The 10,039-nt window shown below is 43.8% G+C and overlaps 1 long non-coding RNA gene across 1 annotated transcript; it reads left to right on the top strand.

Annotated features, from left to right (window-relative positions):
- Positions 1–3,280: 3,280 nt before the first annotated feature.
- Positions 3,281–5,516, top strand: LOC124265129. The gene is made up of 3 exons (XR_006895346.1): positions 3,281–3,293; positions 4,888–4,975; positions 5,372–5,516. It is a non-coding gene; the product is annotated as an uncharacterized LOC124265129 (long non-coding RNA).
- The last annotated feature ends 4,523 nt before the right edge of the window (positions 5,517–10,039 follow it).

Below are 10,039 nucleotides of genomic sequence, written 5' to 3'. Positions count from 1 at the left end.
GGGGGATAAAAATATGGCAATGATACACAACATGTATATTTAGTCCTACCACTGCCTACTAACAAGTAGCAGTTAACTTTCAGCAAATATGATATGCTTGTAATTAGCTGTATTAGCTGTATTCATTAACCTGTGCTGTGCCGTCTCCATCCGTTCTCAAACACCTGGCTGTCCCCTTCTCTGCACCCCTCCCTCGTAACAAACAGTGATCTTTGTCAATATTTTAATGATAGTTTGTTAAACAACTTTATTATTTTTAAGACAAAACTTCTGCAAAAACCTCACAGAGTGGGTATGATGTTTTGATTATGATCAGCGTTTCATTGAGTATTTATGTTCATTAGTTTTCGAGTTAGATTGCAATTCATCGGTCTGCTTTTGAGCCAAACGGACTATAATTAGCTGTAAGTAGGATTCAAGCCTCTCTAAAACAAATTGTGTGTCCTGACAGGCAGGGGCAAGCCTGCAAAAAGATGCAGCTTCATTGCACCAGTGGTTTCTGAGATGACTTTTAGAATTAGTGCGTGAACGAGTTTAGCTTTACGCCAAACTCAGCAATATTCCAGCTATATGACGACGGTCTGTAAATAATCAAGTCTCGACCAGACAATCCAGTGATCAACAGTATGAGCATCGATCTACACAACTAGGATACGATGACGTGTCAACCAAGTCAGTGAGCCTGACCACCCGATCCTGTTCGCCGTCTCTTACGACAAGCATGGGTTACTGAAGATCAATTCTAACCGGATCTTCACGGGTCTGGCTTTTAGATGCATGGATGACACCAGACAACATGCCACCACTAAAGATCCCTAGACTCTTCAGTCAGATGAGTTGGTTTCTATCTCTGCCCTGGCACGTCCATAATTTTCTGCAGAAAAAAGCAAACAGATAACTCGTGTGAAATCAGACAACCATGTATTGTTTGTTTTCTCTCGTTACAGTTTTCGTCAGAAAAGTTCATTCGCATCCAGGAATTATAAGGTGAACAACTGATGCTGTTACTAGAAATGAACAGAATGGATAAAACAATGCCTCGACTTACTCATGTTAACAAACACAATCAAAGCACTAACAATGGCAATATCATCTACAATCAAATGTTAAGTGGTTCACAAATGTGCTAAAAATCTCTAACTGCAAATGAATTAATCAGATCATGGGATACATGAGCGTTTGCTGAAATAACTCAACATCACAAAATAAATATGATAAAGCACATAAACGAATACGAGTGATAACGACCCATTATCAAAGGACTTAACACGTGAATAGGGACAATCTTTGTGTGTGGAATATGAATCATAACACCCCCTTATCTACAGATTTAACCCATAAGATAAGACAACCTTTGTATAAGGTATACGAACAATAACATCCTCCACATCAGGGATTACACATTTCCACCCAGTGACAACATACCATTGCTATCACCCTTACCAAGAATGTGCAGACCAGTCTATCAATGTTGCTTTAGTTTAAGTTCCACATTAAAAGAGCAAATTGTTGGAACGCGTTCAACCCTAACTACTTCATGTGTCCACTGGGAAAACAGCTTAACCTTAATAGTGTGGGAGAGGAAAGGTCTCATTTGCATCTGTTCTCTTTACTGAAGAAGTGGCAGCCAATATCTATATCTGGATACTTGTAACATAATACATTAAACAAACTTTATCTATCTTATTTTTTTAAGATAAAGAATACCTTTTACTGGCAGGCAGGCCTGTGGAACTCAGTAGTGCTATGGGCTAGACATGCTTTGTTATCTTGACAATACCAAACGTGTACATAATGTTCCTCTATCCTTGAATATACACAGTTGGCAACCAAGGTGGCCTACAGCAATCAAATGACCCCAACTTGGGTATGCACTTTGAGTAAGTCCTACCACATCTCCAGCTCTAACACTGCCTGGTGCTGAAGCAGTGTGAAGATGGTCAAAAGATGGTAAACCCACTGCATCCTAACCATTGCCTCACAGTCAGGCCAGGACTTGATTTGTCGCTTAAGGGTAGCGACTTCACCACACAACAGACATCTGTAGCTACAGGTGATGGGGGAAGGTTGTGTACACCAGCCTGTTAAGTATTGGCGAGATTTCGTTGCATGTGGCTGCCATTCATCAACTGTTCATTCGGGTCAGAATATCCAAATCAGGTCTGTCCATAGTTACCGCTGTCAACGGTTGGAACCAATTCCTGCCGATACTAAAGCTATGTTTCTTTTGGCTGACATTAGAAGTAAACCGTTTTACATTCTCTCAGGACCAGGTACTTTCTCGTATGATTAAAAAATACTGCAGCAAATGGTGAAAATAATTTCCTCAATTTCAATAAAAGAAAACTGTAATGTTAACTGAACGTGCCAGATGCAGAACAACATCTTTGAAGGGTCCAACAAAAAGACATGGCTCTTGTACTCTGAGAAAGGACTTTCGACCTCGATTGCAACCTGACAAATATTCTGTTCTCAAACATTCCAAGATACCCCTCCCAAATACAAGAATTAAGGTTATGTCATAGACATTACTTTTAAGTGAGAATGTGTTTTACCTCATTGCTTCATCAGCTTTACAAAACTAGAGACCACATCACCAGCACAGGTTCCCAACACAATGTGATAATGCAGAACCACGAAATCAAATCCTCCAACCTGTGTAAGGATGTTATGAAGAATACCAACCTGCCGAATCAGAGGACTTATCTCTCCCTAGTACTATATATGACTGCACATGAGCCAAATGTTTAGGACCAGAGAGTACATTCTGTAGAAAGGGGTCAGATTTTCTAAAGGTTACTCTTTCATCATGCTTCATTTTCTTCTCTTTGACTGGAGGGGTAGTTATAGCATATATCACAATAGACAGGAGTCAAATACAGATAATCTGCCCACCCTTGCTACATTACAACATTATTGGTGAAGCTCTGTCACATACTATCAGGGGTTTATCTAGAAGCTCTCCCAGGGGATACTCTGATCTAAAACTGCAGCAAATGTCATTAAAAATATATCAGAACAAAATCATGTCCTGTTCAGGAAAGTCATTACTGACATTATGGATTTGTTCAAGTGTCTTGTATTTCACAGATCAATAAACACAATCTCATATGCTTAAATGACATCATGGATTGAATACAACCTGACATGAAAATACCTGAACTTAGAACATCATTGTTTTTTGAACAAAGCAATGTAATGACACAGTGACAACAGGTGCTTGGCAGGGGAACTCAGGTTTGATGCTTGATAAACCCCATCCGTCAGAGAGTAGCAGCATGAGTGAGTGAATGGTTTTACGCCGCTTTTAGCAATATTCCAGCAATATCACAGCAGGGGACACCAGAAATGGGCTTCACACATTGTACCCATGTTGGATATCGAACCCCGGGTGTTCGGCCCCAGCTACCACCCCCAGTAACATGACATGCCTGACACTGGGTCGACCGAGTGAAGATAAAGAACCTATACCTGGGATGGTAGACTGGTCATAAAAATTAACATTGACAATTAATTGCAAAATTGTATTAAAGCAAAATAGATTTTGACTGGGATAAACACATACTATTAATAGTACAGAGAGTTGAAAATAGACGTATAAAGGTTAATACAACTGAAACTCCCTACAGTGAATTAACAGCCATATGTCCATTTGTTTGTTGGATCCCATATGCACTGACAAGAAACAATGCTTCCACAAGATGATAGTGCTAAAAGCAACACATCAATTTGTTTCCCTTTTTCAACTCTTACAAGTAATGTTTGCAAAATGATTGAGCAAATATAAGAGCTCTTGTCAGTATTCCAGGGCCCTTATTCTCGAAACATTTGTAGCCCTTAGAATTCTTAACTTTGATCGCAACCAATGTGTTAAGACTGGGCTTACGAAGTTCGTAGGGCTACGAACGTTTGGAGAATAGCCAGCCTGGTTTTGATAATTTGAATCCCTATTTTGATTTCTGGCTTTGACAAAAATATTTCATGATCCAACAAATAAACAGGTAATGGCATAGATTTATGTAACAATTATAACACAGTTTTAACTAATCATATGATATGCAAGGAAAAGTATAATAAGTGGAGTTCTCTCCCCTCAGTGAAGTACAGATTCTAGTACTTTTGTTGGGTTGAGTCCCATCCGGGATTCGAACCCACATCCTCAGAATCAGGCATCTAAATCACCAGCACGAAGTCAGCTGCTAGAATCTGTGCTTTACTGAGGCAGTGTAATCCCAAATATAACATTCATTACATTTGACCAGTTTCTAAACGACACTGTATATTCATTGAGTTCTCTCCCTTGAATTACCAATCCAATACACCCATAGTACAAAGGTGGCCCAATACACAGGGAGACAGTTCTTCAGTTCAATATATTCAGACACATAGGAGTGTCTTGGAAATGGACTTGATATCATTTTCAGTTCTCTTGCTAACAACCCTGAACCCATTAATACCTAACATGTTGATGGCGCAGGTCATGCCTTGCGAAATCGTTAACATCTTGACGTTAATTGACCACCCTAATTAATATGCTCACTTGCATCCAGTTCAGATTTACTCGGAATATAACAGTAATGTTTACTCTGTCAACTGGAAATGAATATATATCATCAGTTAAACAACACAACACCTGCCAGATGGTCAATACGGGGGAAGACAGGGACAGAGTGGGAGGGACAGGACAGGTGGGTCCCGGGGACAGGACAGGAGGGGGAACACAGTGGTCCTGGGGGACAGGGAACACAGTGGTTCCAGGGACAGGAGGGGAACACAGTGGGTCCTGGGGACAGGACAGGAGGGGAACACAGTGGGTTCCTGGGGACAGGACAGGAGGGGAACACAGTGGGTCCCGGGGACAGGACAGGAGGGAACACAGGACAGGAGGGGAACACAGTGGGTCCCGGGGAACAGGACAGGAGGGGAACACAGTGGGTCCCGGGGACAGGACAGGAGGGGAACACAGTGGGTCCCTGTGGGACAGGACAGGAGGGGACACAACACAGTGGTTCCTGGGACAGGAGGGGGAGGGGAACACAGTGGGTCCCGGGGACAGGACAGGAGGGGAACACAGTGGTTCCCGGGGACAGGACAGGAGGGAACACAGTGGGTCCCAGGGGACAGGACAGGAGGGGACACAGTGGTTCCCGGGGACAGGGACAGGAGGGGAACACAGTGGGTCCCAGGGAGAAAAGGAGGGACAGTCCAGGGGACAGGACAGGAGGGGAACACAGTGGGTCCCGGAACAGGACAGGAGGGGAAACACAGGACAGGAGGGGAACACAGTGGTTCCTGGGGACAGGAAAGGACAGAGGGGAACACAGTGGTTCCCGGGGACAGGACAGGAGGGGAACACAGTGGGTCCCAGGAGGGGACAGGACAGACAAGAAAGATGGGCGAGGACAGGATGGGGGAGAGAAAGATGGGCGGGATCAGGACGGGGAAGAGTGAGTGAGTTGGGTCTCACGCCGCTTTTAGCAATATTCCAGCACTATTACGATGGGGGACACCAGAAATGGGCTTCACACACTGTACCCATGTGGGGAATTGAACCCAGGTCTTTGGCAGATGAGCAGATGCTTTGACCACTAGGCTACCCCACCGCCCCGGATAATAATAATAAGTTATCTTCTATAGCGCACAGTCTCCAACCACCAAGTGATTGCTTGCGGCGCTTAATCAGAATCTGATTCTTATTACCCCGGATAACTCAAGCTGCCTGTTAGGCGCTAGAAGGTTATAGTCACGTGACTTTATCCAACCGGGTGCCCTTTTCTGCTGGGTGAACAGAGGCAATTTGGAACAAACTCACTTGCCTAAGGTGAGACCACATGTATCACATGTGCTTCGTTGAGGGGCAGGACTGAAGTCCTAGAAACTCTCAGGAGTCAAGCTGCCAAACACGGCCACCCATCCAAGGACTGTCCTGGCTCGACGTTGCTTCACTTCAACTGATTGGTGACCTGAGCTCGGTGCACAGGACCACACCTGGTTGGTGACAGGATGTGGAAGCAATATGGGTGGGGACTGGAAGGGTAAGGGCAGAGCCAAGCAGAAGATGTCAGTCATGATAACTGCTAAACTTTTTCACTGTTACCCTTATACATACATACATACATACTAACATTTGTATAGCGCCGATATCCAGCTCAGCTCAGCTGCTCAAAGTTGCTTTGTTTTCCCCTCGTTCACTGGATGTCAATCTCAACGGCACATCGTATTGTCAATCTCAACTCCCTTGGGAGCATACAACTCTTGCAGCCACTAGGCGCACCGAGTTAATGGGGCATTCCCATCCTTACGAGGTACCCATTCACAGCTGGGTGGACTGGGACACATAGTCACAGTACTTTGTCCAAGTTATTAGACACAGTTTCAGTAAAAATGAATGAATGATGACCTCCATGATCAAAAACACCACACGAGGGAGATAATTCTGTTGAATCGGTTTGAAAACATCTCACCAAAATTCCAAATCTTTTTGACAAACTCTTTGTACTGTTTTCAAAAACAAAAAAAATTTCAGAGAGATAAAGTCTTTTTAATATCATATTCAAACAGTTTCAAATATACCCCAACAAAACAGCCTAGTTTTCTCTGCGAACATGTCTCTAAAATGAACCACTGTGCAATAAGGTGGAATTGCCTACACCCACCCTGAGAGACCAGCTGGCTGAATTGTCGTGTTGTGTAAGAGTCAAGATGAAAGACATAACAAAGCCCAGCCTATAATTCTAGCTACATCTCAGTATGTCAAAAAATATGTGTACAAAATGTCAAGTCAATAGTATCTTATTGCAAAACTCATATATGTACAGAATGATGCTTTTGTATCACCTTACAATAACTGTAGCCTGGTGGAGCACCCACCAAGCTGAAAACGTCCCTGCTGAACAGTACTGAAAAGTATAAGGCCATCCAGTACAGGGTACCACAAGGGCAATCTCGTAGAGAGGTACCAAAGGCCATCCAGTACAGGGTGCCTAAGGCCATCAAAGTGCAAGGTTACCACAAGGCAATCGTAGAGAGAGGCCATCTCGTAGGAAATTCCCACCCAGTACAGGGGGTACCTAAGGCCATCAGGGGTACAGGGTACCACAGGGTACCTGGATCTCGTAGACAGGACCAAAAGGCCATCCAGTGCAAGGATACCACAAGGCGATCTCGTAGAGAGTACCAAAAGGCCATCAAGTGCAGAGGTGCCTAAGGCCATCAAGTACAAGGGTACCACAAGGCCAATCCATTTAAAGGATAACACAAGGCGATCAAGTCAGTAGACAGTGGTACCTCAAGGCCATCAGAGTACAGGGTACCTAAGGCCATCAAAGTGGCGGGTACCACAAGGCCATCCAGTACAGGGTACCACAAGGCATCTCCAGTACAGGATACCACAAAGCGATCTCAAAGTACAGAGTTCCTAAAGGCCATCAAGTACAGGGTACCACAAAGGCCATCAGTACAGGATACCCCAGGGCGATCTCGTATAGAGGGTGCCTAATGGCCATCAAATTTACAGGGTACCACAAGGCGGTCCATTAAAAGGATACCACAAGGCAATCTAGAAGAGATCTGGCCATCAAAGTACAGGGTACCTAAAGGCCATCAAGTACAGGGTGCCACAAGGTGCCATCAGTCCATCCAGTAAAGGGTACAAAGGCCATGCTGTACGGGGTACAAGACCATCCTGTACAGGGTATGAGGCCATCCAGTACAGGGGTACAAAGACCATAGTGCAAGGTACCAGGGTACTTACAAAGGTATAAGGCCATTCAGTTACAGGGTACCGCAAGGCCATATCTGGTACAGTATACCCCAAGGCATCCCGGTACATACAAGGCGGTACCAGAATTGCCCCAATGCCATACAAAGTACAGGGTACCACAAGGCCATCCAGTACAGGGTCATAAAGTATTAAAGGGGTACCACAAGACCATCCAGAACAAGGGTACCTCAAGGCCATCAGTACAGGGTACAAGGCCATCCAGTACAGGGTACCACAAGGCCATCCAGTACAGGGTACCACAAGGATCATCCAATACAGGGTACCACAAGGTCATCCAAGTACAGGGTACCACAAGGCCATCCAGTGCAGGGTACCACAAGGCCATCCAATACAGGGGTACCACAAGGCCATCTAATATCATCTCCTGCTACCCACAAGCTGTCATAGATATCTGTTTTCCTGTTCTTGAAACAATATTAACAAACATCTCATTTCACTATGCTATCTGTGCTATAATTCATCTCAACCTTATTCAAAGAAGGGAAGTAACTCTGTCCAGGACCCAAATCTGTTCTTTCTCTAACATTATAAACGTTCTATATATATACAGCAACTGCCCAAATACAGTAAAATAGCAATCAAGCAGCAAAACATTGTTTGCATTAAGCAACACAAAACCTATCAGTGCGCTCAACCAAAATACACTTTAGTTTTAACTTTCAACATATTTTCAGCCTGCCATCTCTGTGGCTACCAGTATGCAAGTATGGAGATTAGTGAGTGAGGTGAGTTGGGTTTAACGTCACTTTTAACAGTATGCCAGTTATATTGCCTGGGTCAGCTTAATGAAAGGCCAAACTGATGCATGTGTCAGATGCTTTCCACTTGGGTACACCCACCAGAAAGGGTAGGATACCGACATGCCTGTAGCCTTGGTTTGACCAAGGAAGTAACTCTGCATGGTAGAGTTGTAGAATACACAAACCTTACAGTGGTAATCCTCAAAACTAAAAGCAACAAACATAATCAGGGGAAGCTACATTAATCTTGTACCTAATAATTGTTGAAAACCTGACAATGATTGTGACAAGTGTAGCGTCAGAAAGTGGGCAAGCATTATGAGGGAAATTTAAGCTTTACTCATACACATATGGTTGGTTGGTTGGTTGGTTTAACTTGTTTAACGCCGCACTCAGCAATATTCCAGCTACACTCCGGCGGTCTGTAAATAATCAGAGTCTGGACCAGACAATACAGTGATCAACATCATGAGCATTGATCTATGCAATTCGGATATGATCAATTCACACATGGCTGTCATGTTGGAGGTGTTTCTGATGCAAACAAAACTGAAACATTATGATTGCTAGCCCAATAGGCTGCGTTAGGTTACCTAACAACACAATCTGTAGTAAGATCTGCTCACATATAGGGTCTGAGGCCATAGACTTTGGCTGTATGACAAGAAAAGCAGGTTGAAGGCCCTTACAACTACGTAGCATCCGATGAGCAAGCTATAGGGAGGGAAATCAAAGACCTGAATCCTGGCACTGACGAGAGACATAAATCTGCACAGATACAAAGCTTGATTGGCAAGTAAGGTAATAAAACAAGTTAACTACGTTACCATGAACTCACTCACTGAAATCAGAAGGCTGGAGCATGGCTGTTTTCCATAAACTTGCTTCTGGTGATTAATAAGCGACTGCATTGTATATGTGGTCATAAGCCCAATAATACCACTGACTGTTTTGCACGATCGTTTCACATTCATTGTGTAGCGAAGTATGAAATCAGAACACTCTGTACAAAGATTGCAATAATTTATTTAGCCCCACCAACACTCACTTAAAGATGGTGTATTGCATACATCAGACAGGTCCCTGAACAATTCTCTGCAAATCAGGAAACGAATATTAACATAAGGAATACGCAGACCTCCCTCGAGGCGACAGTCATTGTCATAGTGTTGTTGGGTCATAAGGTCATCAAGGAAGGTTTTGCCTCTTTTGAGGGGAAGGTGATAAAAAAATGATATGATGCTTTTGTTCCTTACAATAACTTAGCCTGGTGGAGCACCCACCAAGCTGAAAACACTGCTGAACAGTACTGAAAAGTATAAGGCCGTCCAGTACAGGGTACCACAAGGCGATCTCGTAGAGAGTACCAAAAGGCCATCCAGTACAGGGTACCTAAGGCCATCAAGTACAGGGTACCACAAGGCAATCTCGTAGAGAGTACCAAAAGGCCATCCAGTACAGGGTACCTAAGGCCATCAAGTACAGGGTACCACAAGGCGATCTCGTGAGTACCTCT

Source organism: Haliotis rubra, unplaced genomic scaffold (genome assembly GCF_003918875.1).
Source record: "Haliotis rubra isolate DU_JTF1 unplaced genomic scaffold, ASM391887v1 Scf962, whole genome shotgun sequence".
In the NCBI taxonomy this organism is placed as follows: domain Eukaryota; kingdom Metazoa; phylum Mollusca; class Gastropoda; order Lepetellida; family Haliotidae; genus Haliotis; species Haliotis rubra.
This window is presented reverse-complemented; position numbering and strand designations above follow the sequence as displayed.